General features: G+C 32.7%; 1 protein-coding gene across 2 annotated transcripts in view; it reads left to right on the top strand.

The window, feature by feature from the left end:
• The window catches only part of sbno2b (strawberry notch homolog 2b), an 89,051-nt gene that overhangs the window by 37,908 nt on the left and 38,924 nt on the right, over positions 1-12,219 (top strand). The window lies entirely within an intron of this gene.

The raw sequence follows: 12,219 nt of genomic DNA, 5'->3' as shown, positions 1-12,219 counted from the left end.
TTTTTCTTCTTTCCTTTTCTTTTGTGTCAAAATTGAGTGTAATTTTGTTTGTCATAGTGTGCTGTAAAAAGTGAACTATTGGATCAACTTTAAAAAAAAAACTTTATTCATTGTCATTAATATCTAATTAATTAATTTATTTATTATTATTATATTATTATTATTAGTCAAAGTCAAGTCAAAGTCAGCTTTATTGTCAATTCAACCATATGTTCAGGACATACAGAGAATCGAAACTGCGTTACTCTCAGACCCTAGGTGCCTAACATATAATATTAATACAAAAAGTAGAATTTAAAAAACGAAATTACAATAAATACAATTACACATATAATGTAATTTAAAAATATAAGTAAAAAATTCAAATTTGTAAGCAATAAAATTACACTTAAGGGCATATGGCAAGAAGTGCCTACTAGATTTGTGCAGATGCAAAACAGTATAGTGTATACAGTACAGTATATAGTGCAAAAAATACAGCATAATGTAAAACAGTATATAGTGCAAAAGGCTTGTAAACATGACAATTATGATAGAGTGACAGTGTCTTAATAATATTTGTTATTATTAATATTATTTATTTATTTTTAGAATGTTTTTATTTAAAAAAAATCTACTTTTCACTGAAAACTGAAATATTTAAGTTAGAATAAACTTGTTACACTTAAATATTAAGTTGAATCAAATGGTTCACTTTTTTACACTGTGTAAATGGCTTAAAACAAAGGTGGATTGGATTTTCCATAATCAATCTGGTGGCAAAAAAAAAAATCATAATTGAGATCAAAGATTATTATTATTATACTTTGGAAATAAGAATAAAAAATAAGTATTACATTTGACAGTTTTAATATTTTTTTCGTGATGGATCACATGAAAGGTAGAACCATATTAGTAACCTATTTAAATATTCAAATTAATCATAATTATATTATCTTCTTAACCATATTAATTCATCTTATTAGATAAAAGCTGATTTTATTATTGTTATCAAAATAAGAAACACATATAATTAGAAACAATACAAATTAATAACATTTATATTAAATAAGTACGAGAAACATGAGAAAGTAAAATACTACTACTAATAGAATTTTTTTAAACATGAATCTGTTATTTTTCTATTAAATAGAGAAATAAATCATATTATTATTATTATTATTATTATTATTATTATTATTATTATTATTATTATTATTATTATTATTGTACAGAATATATTATAAAATGTCATTTTTTTTATGGGTTAGGGTTAGGATTATGGTCCTGATAATCACAATTTTGTTACGGAATAGTGCCTAAAGAGTGCCAAAGCCTGAAGAAGCTAAATATAAATATTAGTCACACTTTTAAACAGGTTTACATAGCATACATTTCCTATATCTGCCAATCTTCCACTTTCACTTCCAGGAAACCTATTTTTTATAAAAAGCAGCATCTTAATCTTGTGATGGATTACATGAAATATAGAACCAAATTAGTAATATATTACAATTTTATCATCTTGTAAATCATATTAAATCATCTTGATGGATAAAAGCTGACTAATATATCACTGTTATTAAATTAAGAAACACATGTGATAAGAAATATAATAGATATATTAATAACAACATTCATAATAATAATAATAATAATAATGTTATATAATATACAGTAAAATATTACTACAAATGTTTATTTATTGTTTTTAAATATGAATCAGTTGTTTTTAAAATAAATAGAGAAATAAATGTTTATTATTATTATTGTTGTTGTTGTTGTTGTTGTTGTTGTTGTTGTTGTTGTTGTTGTTGTACAGAATATATAATAAAATGTAATGGTTTTTTACATAAAGGGTTTAAGGTTTGGATTATGGTCCTGATAATCACAATTTTGTTACGGAATAGCCCCTAAAGAGTGCCAAAGCCTCGAAGAAGCTAAATATAAATATTAATCACACTTTTAAATGGGTTTAAATAGCATTTCCTATATTTGCCATTGTTTCACTTTCACTTCCATGAAACCTCATTTGTTATAAGAGGCAGCATCTTAATCAGGGCAGACCAACTGGCATGATTCATTTTACTGCAGTCACTTCATTCCTGTCACGTTTACTGTAACATGATAGGCTTTAAGTCAGGCAAAAATAACACACTTTCAGTTTACACACACCTGTCAATTTACAGATTTACAGTGATTTTTTTCAGTCTAATATAATGAAAACATACAAAATACACAGATAAATTTATTAATTTCCGTATTTTCAAGGTTTGTTTTATGAAGGAATTTGTTCATACATAATTTGCATGATTGTTTACTACATTTTATTCTACAAAAATTATGCAAATGTATTTTTTTCTGCCTAATATCAGATTTTTTTTTTAATTTAGGAACTTTTTAATTAAAGTTTTAAAATTCCTTCTGTAGAAACCCAATATTTCACTCAAATATGTAATAATAATGATAATAATAATAATAATAAATTAAACCGTAATAATTTTTAACCAATCTGATCCAAAGTCCATATTTGTATGCTAAAAACAAATACAAATTAGCTCATGTTTAATTAAACAGTATCTCATTTGCATATTATAATATATTATTTTAATTTATTCATTATTATTATTATGAGTAGTAGTAGTAGTAATTTATTATATATTATTCATTTATTTTAATTTATTCACATTATTTTAAATTTTAAGTTGTTAAAAGACAACATTATCAGTCAACTGGTGAAGTTTGGTTCCTATAATTATTATTAGTTCCTATGCATAACTCTGCCTTTTTCCCTATGTAGGCGTCAGGCACTAGGTTTTCTGGCTCCAGGCTTTGTTTTAATCTCCTCACGGCCTTACACGGTGACAACATCAGTCAGCCGCTGGTTTCGGGTTCCTCCTCGCTGCGGCTGAGCTTATTTGAGTGTTTGTAACAGGAACATTACCTCAGCAGCTAAATAGATCTGACTATTTCAGGCTCAATGTCTTTGAATGGGCGAGAAAATAGAGTCAAATGAAGCCAGATTAAGACATAGCATCACCCGATTGAGAGTGTGGGATGATGGGAAACTCACTAACCATATAGAACACTAAAACGGAGGAGTTTCATAGTTAGACTTTTTCTTTGCTCTATTTAAGTATGAAATATTAGGATCAAACCTGACAAATTTTTCAGCAATATTATACAACACAAAAAAATGTAATGACCAAAATTTAAGGCAACAAATATTTTTATGTTGCTTTAATATATTTTAATAACTTCATTATTCATTATTTAATTCATTTGTTTTCCTTTGGCTTAGTCCCTTAATAATCAGGGGTCGCCACAGCAGAATGAACCACCATAAGTCATTCAGGTTTCAACTATTTTCCTAAAGTTATACAAAGCTTAACTTAATATTTTTAATCAGTTTGATTGATGTTAATTGAAATTACTAGAAAAGTTAACAGAAAAATGTAAGGCAACAAGAATTTTTTAAATAGTGAATAATAATAATTCTTTATCTATGTTTTTATATTGTTATTTCTGTTTGTATAATTTTGTTAATATATAAATAAATAAATTAAATTGCATCATTATAATTTTTTATTAAATATTTGTATTTATTTATTGTCTTATTTATAGTTGTTGTTTATTTTATATGCAACTTAATGTAAAAAATAAGCTATTATTTAGGCTCAAGTATATACAATAATTAGTCAAATTAACTATCAAAAATCTCAAATATATTTAAAAAAGAATAAAAGACCTAAATTTACTATTCTTTTTTTATTATACATATATAAATATTAATTATTTTTATGTAAGTCATCTTGAGTAACATAAAAAGCTGACCTAAACTGTTTAATTGCATATGTTATTTATCTAAATGAATAAATAAATGAAAATGTTATCATTTTATGTAATTTAATGTTGTGTTTGAAATTTTCATTTATCATTTTATAATCTTTAAAATCGTCCAATGGTCTTGAATGATGCATGTTTTATAGAATGTAATATTCTAGTATTTTTTTGCAATGTTGTTATTACTATAACTCTATATTCCTAGTCTTGAATATTAGTGTTTTCCCCGTTTTTAACAGTACATAATAAATATTGTTTATATGTATTATGTTATTATTTCTGTTTATATGCTGTTGGTAATAAAATATACATACATAAATAAATAAATAAATAAATAAATAAATAAATAAATAAATAAATTGCATCATGTAATAATGTTTTATTCAAAATTAGGATAAATTAATATTAAATATGTGTATTTATTTTTTGTCCTATTTGATGTTTATTTTATATGCAACTTAATGTAAAAAATAAGCTATTATTTAGGCTGAAGTACATAATAATTACTAAAATTAAATATCAAAAAACTCAAATATATTTTATAAAATAAAATGTTTATAAATTTACCATTTCTTTTTTATTCTAAGTATAAAATTATAAATTACTTGTATGTAAGTTGTCTTTAATAACAGATAAAAAAGCTAACCAACATATCAGTCTTACATATTAGTATTTTCCACATACACAAAGCATTCAGCGGTTGAAATGACATTCCTCAATAACACAAATGAATTATTAAACTGAGTAAATGGAACAGGCAACTAAAAACTGAATCTCAGATTTATTTCAAGTCCTCCACATTAATCCACTTTAAAAGTCTGTGTGAATTGGAAGTTGCGTAGACTTTTATTTCAGTATGTTGATGTTCTGACTAAAACTTCATATTGATTAGGGGGCGGGGCTTTCTTTTCATGCATCATTCATTCATAGCAGACTAAAGGTAAAAGGGGCGTAGTTAAGGATTATTGTGGCTGAAGTCGTCCAACTGACATCATCAAAGTAGGAGAGACACTCCAAATGCGGAAGCAAATTGTCAGACTTTGAAGAAAGATGACCAAAACGAACATTTCTTTTTCTGTGGACTAACTTGCATGGATCAATAGTAAGAATGACAACATAATAAAAAAGGCAAAAAATAAACATTGCACATTTTGATTTCCATCTCATCTCTCTTCATCATGACTGTAAATAAAGGCTGTGGGTTTGTTGAGGATGTTGTTCCTCATCATGTGAAGCTCTCAGGATTTCCTCTTGTTGTTTAAGACACGAGTTGTTGTTTACAGGATGTGCTGCGCGTACAGAGTAAAGACACACCGCAGATCAAACATGATCAAGCCACACACTGATTATTACTAATGGGGAAACTGCTTTCCAGAGAATTAGTAGCAAGGCTTTACCTTCTAATAACAATTTAAATCGTTTTAATTTCTTTTATTTTATAATGTTTAACAGTTTACAGTATTAAACAGTGTTTTTGTATTGTATTTACAAATGTATTATTATTATATAAATATATTAATATTATTTTTATTATTCATTCATTCATTCATTTTCTTGTCGGCTTAGTCCCTTTATCAATCAGGGGTTGTCACAGCGGAATGAACCGCCAACTTATCGAGCAAGTTTTTACGCAGCGGATGCCCTTCCACCCGCAACCCATCTCTGGGAAACATCCACACACACATTTACACACACACTCATACACTACGGACAATTTAGCCTACCCAATTCACCTGTACCGCATGTCTTTGGACTGTGGGGGAAACCGGAGCACCCGGAGGAAACCAACGCGAACGCAGGGAGAACATGCAAACTCCACACAGAAACTGAGCCGAGGCTCGAACCAGCGACCTTCTTGCTGTGAGGCGACAGCACTACCTACTTAAGTTTTTTTTTTTTATTATATTTAAACATTTTTAATGTTATAAAAACATTCACAGTTTATTTGTTTATTAAGTTAATACTATTAAATATAAATTAACAATATTATTATTATATTATTTTTATTAATGTTTTTATGCATGATACTTATGGTATGTTTTAATATTTGAAGTGAATTAAAGTTTATATGTGTATGATAATAATATTATGATCGCATCATTGATTAGTTTTCCTTGCATAATAACTTTTACTCCCAAATGATGTTAAACAGAGCAAGAACATTGTCACAGTATGTCTGATAATATTTTTTCTTCTGGAGAATATTATATTTGTTTTTTTTTCTGCTAGAATAAAAGCAGTTTTTAATTTTTAAAGCCATTTTAAGGTAAAATTATTAGCCCATCTAAGCTATTTTCTGTTTCAATAGTCTACAGAATAAACCATCGTTATACAATAACTTGCCTAATTACCCGAACCTGCCTAGTTAACCTAATTAACCTATTTAAGCCTTTAAATGTCACTTTAAGCTGTATAGAACTGTCTTGAAAAATATCTAGTCAAATATTATTTACTGTCATCATGGCAAAGATAAAATAAATCAGTTATTAGAAATAAGTTAATAAAATTATTATGTTTAGAAATGTGTTGGAAAAAAATCTGCTTTCCGTTAAACAGAAATAAAATTTAAAGAGCCCATATTATACATGAAATAGGGTCATATCTTGGTTGTAAGGGTCTCCAACAACAGTTTAATATGCATGCAAGGTCAAAAAACACTTTCGTGGTCTTATAATCTGCATTTATTTTTACCTAATTATCCCAGCGACTCCTGTATGAATCGTCCAGTGATTCATTTGTTCCCAAACCCCTCCTTAGCGCGAAGCTAATCTGCGCTGATTGGACCGATGACAGTCTGTTGCGATTGGTCGACTGCCTTCAGTCAGAGAATGAAATGCCAAACAGCTAATCAGCAATATAAAAGTAATCACAGTTCATACACGCTCGATAGTGTAAGGCGTGGATTTTAGCTGCCAGTGGGTCAATGTAAATACAGACTATGGACTTGAAAATACAGACGACTAACTATTTTATTGAGCAAAAACTCCAAAAACAGTTGAGGAGATCTCCTAGCTTCTCACTCTGCTCTTTTCACAGACACACACACACACACACACACACACACTCACACACACACATACGCACTTAACCCTGCTCCGGACGACAACGCGCGCGCACACACACACACACACACAAACACACACACCTCCGGACGACAACGCGCGCACGCACACACAGACACACACACTAACGTTACTCCCCGTCCACGGAGCTCCGTTAACGCAGCACGCGTCGCGTTTTTAACGTGACTTTGCACACGATAAGAGAATATAGCCAGTTAACCTGATACAGTACACGCGGTTACAAGTAACAAATCACAACTAAATACATTTGCAAGCTAGAGTCAACGAGGCAACTTTAATCGCATGTACTTACACTTGAGAAATGGAGGAAGAAACCCATCCTGACGTCTATCAGTAAGTTACTCTTTAATGATCCTTCCTTTAACAAACGCTGATGAAGTATTCTTTGTAGCATGTAGCTTCCAGAAGTTTCCAGTAGTTTCCAACTGCTTGGCTGTAATGCTGAGGTTTCATCTTTGGGTAGAGACTCAATATATCCATCTGCAGTGTGACTTCAATCGACCGGCATGTTTGTGTGTGTGTGTGTGTGTGTTTGTGGGTGTGTGTGTGTGTGTGTCTCGGTTTCTGCGTCAGAGGGTGGGGCCTCAGGTTTGAAATCTCCCGGGTTTGCGCGTGCACGTGAATAACTTGGTTTCGTTCGTACGTCATGGCGAAACACCTAATGAATTCGTATCAAGGCGACTCGTTTGAAGCACTATGAGTCGACTCTTTTTTAGATGAATCAACCGTTTTTAACACTGTACACTAACAGATTTAAGCCTTAGCTGGATACTCCACTTCACTTAGAGCTGTGTTACACACTACATGGAGGGGAATTTTCAAAAACCCATAATATGGGCTCTTTAAAAAAAATAAAAATAAAAAAAAAATCTACAGGGTGGCTAATAATTCAGGGGGCCTAACAATTCTGACTTCAGCTGTATATATATATATATGTGTGTGTGTGTGTGTGTGTGTGTGTGTGTGTGTGTGTGTGTGTGTGTGTGTGTGTGTGTATATACCCAACTTTTGTTTAGCTTTTGGTGTGTTTCCTTTAAACGAAGTGTATCAAGCCACACTGGCATGAACTCATTTTCTGCCTCGCTTTGGTTGAACTCTAATTGTCACCTGACCTGTGTCACATGTGCTGTAGATCAATGTGAGGCAGTGCAGGATACACACACACACACACAGACAGACATACTAAGCAGCACACAAATACAAATACAATCATGGCACATACACACAATGATACTAACACACTCAAACACACACACACACACACACACACACACACACACAAATACATTGCACATATACACAAGCATACACTCATGTATAAACACACATATAGACACAAACACACTGATGCACCCATATCCACTCAAGCACCCACATGCACTAAAACACATACATAAACACAAATGCACACATATCACTTACAAAAACACACACACGAAAACATGCGAACACAAACTCACATGCACAAAAACACACTTAAATTTATACAGACACATGCGCTAAAACATACATGCACATACTGTACATAAATGCACTCACACATACACATACACATACACTTCTACAGTCACAAACTCACTTGCACACAAACACACACCGGCTCAGGATCAGTTATTGGTCCTGAATGCTGGTGCACCGTGAATGCATGATGTCATAATTATATCTGTCGGCTGTAGATTTACTGGCTTCTGATTGGCCGTGAAAGACTGTCATTAATACAGAAGCAGGTGTTGTCATGCACTGAATGATGCAGTGCTGTAATGTAAGCATTGCTGAGTTTTGATGATTGTGTGTGTGTGTTTGTGTGTGTGTGCATGTTTGTACTGTACTGTATGTGCATGCATGATTGCACTATATATGTGTGCATGTTTGTGTGCATTCATGTGCATGTGTGTGCGCGTATCTTTCTCTTTGTGTATGTGTGTGTGTGTTGAACTGAAGCTCTAACCTGAGCTGTAAACCGCAGCTCCACCACACATCTGCATGCAGGAGTCACGCTTTTCTCCTCAGCAAGAACTAGTTGAAGAGTTTGATCTCTGCAGAGATTCAGTCAAATGTTCACACGGGTTCAGGTGGGAGGCGGAGGAAACACAGTTGCCATAAGTGAAATTCAGACGAAGCCTCATTTATTACTGCTTAGCTCTAACGGGAAGACATATTTCATGCATGTCCTTCAGGAAAGAAAGAAAGATGAAGCTGTTTGTCTGTTTATATATATCAGATTCACTCTATGTTTGGCATTTTTGCACGTTTCCCAGTCTTGTATTGGAAGTCATGAATAAATAAATTACGGCTGGGCGATTTGTCTTAAAATCTTAGTTTTTTTTTTGCTTTCATAGTTCACTGACAAGTTTTGTAGGGTGAAGCCTGGTTTATACTTGACGCGTCCGCTAGTTCGCTTTAGTGCGCGTGGCGAATATGACGTCATCATGTAGTTTGCAGATGTTCGCTTTAGGTGCGCGCAACATGATTTTGGCTGGTGGTGCGTATGATTTTTTTGAGGCTTGAGTGAAGAGTTCGCATGGCATCGCGTTTGATTGGAGTTGAATATGAAACACTTTAAAGAGATTTTATCTGAAACGGGTACGCATGTACAGATATCTTTGTGATCCGTGATCATAGGGATAACCAGATGATCAATAATTCATGGCTATAAATTGCAACAGCAGTGGGAAAGGAGAAAAGATTTTGTTAAAAGGTTTGGAAAAACCTGAGGGATAAGTTTGTTAAATTACGATTTTGAAAACATTTGCAGTTGAAATGTAAATTAAATATAAATACATTTCTAAAACAAATAGATTTTGAGAATAATGTTTAAATGATAGGCGACGCTGTGGTGCAGTAGGTAGTACTGTCGCCTCACAGCAAGAAGGTCGCTGGTTCGAGCTGGGTGGGTCAGTTGGTGTTTCTGTGTGAAGTTTGCATGTTCTCCCTGCGTTCGCGTGGGTTTCCTCCAGGTGCTCCGGTTTCCCCCACAGTCCAAAGACCTGTGGTCCAGGTGAATTGGGTAGGCTAAAATTGCCCATAGTGTATGAGTGTGAGTGACTGTGTGTGGATGTTTCCCAGAGATGGTTGCAGCTGGAAGGGCATCCGCTGCGTAAAAACGTGCTGGATAAGTTGGCGGTTCATTCCGCTGTGGCGACCCCGGAATAATAAAGAGACTAAGCCTATTCTTCATATTATATTTCATGGGAATAATATTATTTATTTTACAATGTGGCAAAATATTAGTTTTTTATTTATGTCAGTCCTGTTGACGTGAAGTTTTCACCAGATGTTGGTAGCAACCAAAGAAATGCATATATGCAAAGAAAACAAAACTAATTAGTTAGGGCTGGGCGATTTGGCCTAAAAACAAAATTAATCGATTAACTTTAACTTGATTACGATTAATGAATGATTCTTTTATTTATTTAGGTAATTTTTTTGCTTTAATAGTTCACTGACAATTTTTGTACAGTTAATATGCATGCATATTACACGTGTGAGAGTTTTGAATGAAAGGCGCATTACTTGAGTTTAAAATAATTAAAGGAAACACACACTATCTACTATATAAGATTATTTATTGAACATTAACATTGAACTACTGAAATTAAAACACACATTGCCTAAAAGCTACTAAATTTAATCGATTATAGGTTCTGAATGTGGATTTCGATTCCTTTTCGATTAATCGCCCAGCCCTATAATTAGTTTACAAATAATGTTATGTGGAATAAAATTAAATGACACAAGAAAAAAAAAAGTATTGAACACATGAAGAAAGCCAGGTGTTGGAAAAGCTGTAAAAGCCCAGACAGCAGCTGAAATTTCTCAGTAGTTTTTCAGCAACCCTCTGCCCTTCGTCGTTGTAAATTAATATGATCTGCTTCAGTCCAACATCTACATTACAAGGATGATGAAGATGAAACCAGAGTGGACATTTCACCAAGACTATGATCCAAAACACAGCCAAGGAAACTCTCAAATGCTTTCAGAGAAAGAAAATAAAGCTGTGGAATGGCCTAGCCAATCACCTGACTCAAATCCAAAATACACATTAAAGATCAGATTTGGTAGATGAGACCAACAGAACCATTAAGATTTTTACACTGTTGAAGCCTGTGGAAAAACTGACATTTGCAGTTCATGTGACTTCATTCTCCACATGAGAGGCGTCTTTAAGCTGCCAGAATTAACTTTTTTAATCTACTTTTAAATATTTTTAATTCATTTTTTTTTTCTTGAATGTTGTCAACCTTCACCAAACAGGCCCATCTTCCTCAAACCTCCCTCCTCACCTCTTCACCAAATCACATTTACCCATAATTTCAGCTAATAATCGGTGAGTCATGTTTACTGTCCGTCCGCAATAACGACGGCTCTGACGGCACCACCACACGTCAGCAGTTTTCACTCAGTGGCTGATTAGACTCCACCCTCAGGCTTCTCAAGCATTTTTGGACGATGTCCAATTGCCCAATCCTTTTAAAATCTGACATCAATTTCATCTAACCCAGAGTTTTAGCCATTTGTAAGTCAAATCTGCCTTCCAAGTTACTTACAAAAGATGCAATCACAATATTATTTAGACAGTTAATCACCAAAGACAATTATTTTCTTAGACAATACATCATCAGGCCCCAATTAATCATAAGGCCCCAATTTATAAGTGTTTATTAGAGCTTGTCAATGTGTTTTTGCATTGAGTGTTGCTTCATTCTGCTTCATTCTGACTACACTACAACTGTTCCTTTTACCACTACAGCAATGTTACCATGGCAATTTAAAACTGTTTAATGCATAAACATTAACAGTGAGCTATACACATTCAAATCTCTGCATTCATGTTAGCAGTGTAGCGATGCGTGTGTTAGGGAGGTTTCGTCAAGTATTTACAATTTAGAACAAGAATTTGATTTACGTGAAATGACATCTATATCCCATATCTGCAACAGTGCGAGAAACTTACGAGAGATGTTTGTTTCCCGCTCATGCTGTATTAACTGAATCTTGAAGCATGTAATATATTAGCCCAATCGCCACACCTTATCTTTACATTGTTTTCTATATGTTGTTATTTAGGATTTTAGAATGTTTACAATTTTAAAAGTCGTGGTGTGATGATTCGCGTCTGGTGTGAGATGAGATTGGTTTCTAAAGGAGAAATTCACAATAAAGTGGGATCTCATATAGTCATTTTTCATTCTTGCAGCCCAGTAGCAGCTCTTTCTTTCTTTCTTTCTTTCTTTCTCTCTTTCTTCATTTCTTTTCTTCTTTCTTTTCTTTCTTTCTCTCTTCATTTTTTTCATTCTTTTTTTTCTTTCTCTCT

This window comes from Danio rerio, chromosome 22, assembly GCF_049306965.1.
Source record: "Danio rerio strain Tuebingen ecotype United States chromosome 22, GRCz12tu, whole genome shotgun sequence".
NCBI lineage: Eukaryota > Metazoa > Chordata > Actinopteri > Cypriniformes > Danionidae > Danio > Danio rerio.
The sequence above is the reverse complement of the archived record's forward strand: the minus strand, read 5'-3'. Positions and strand labels throughout refer to the sequence as shown.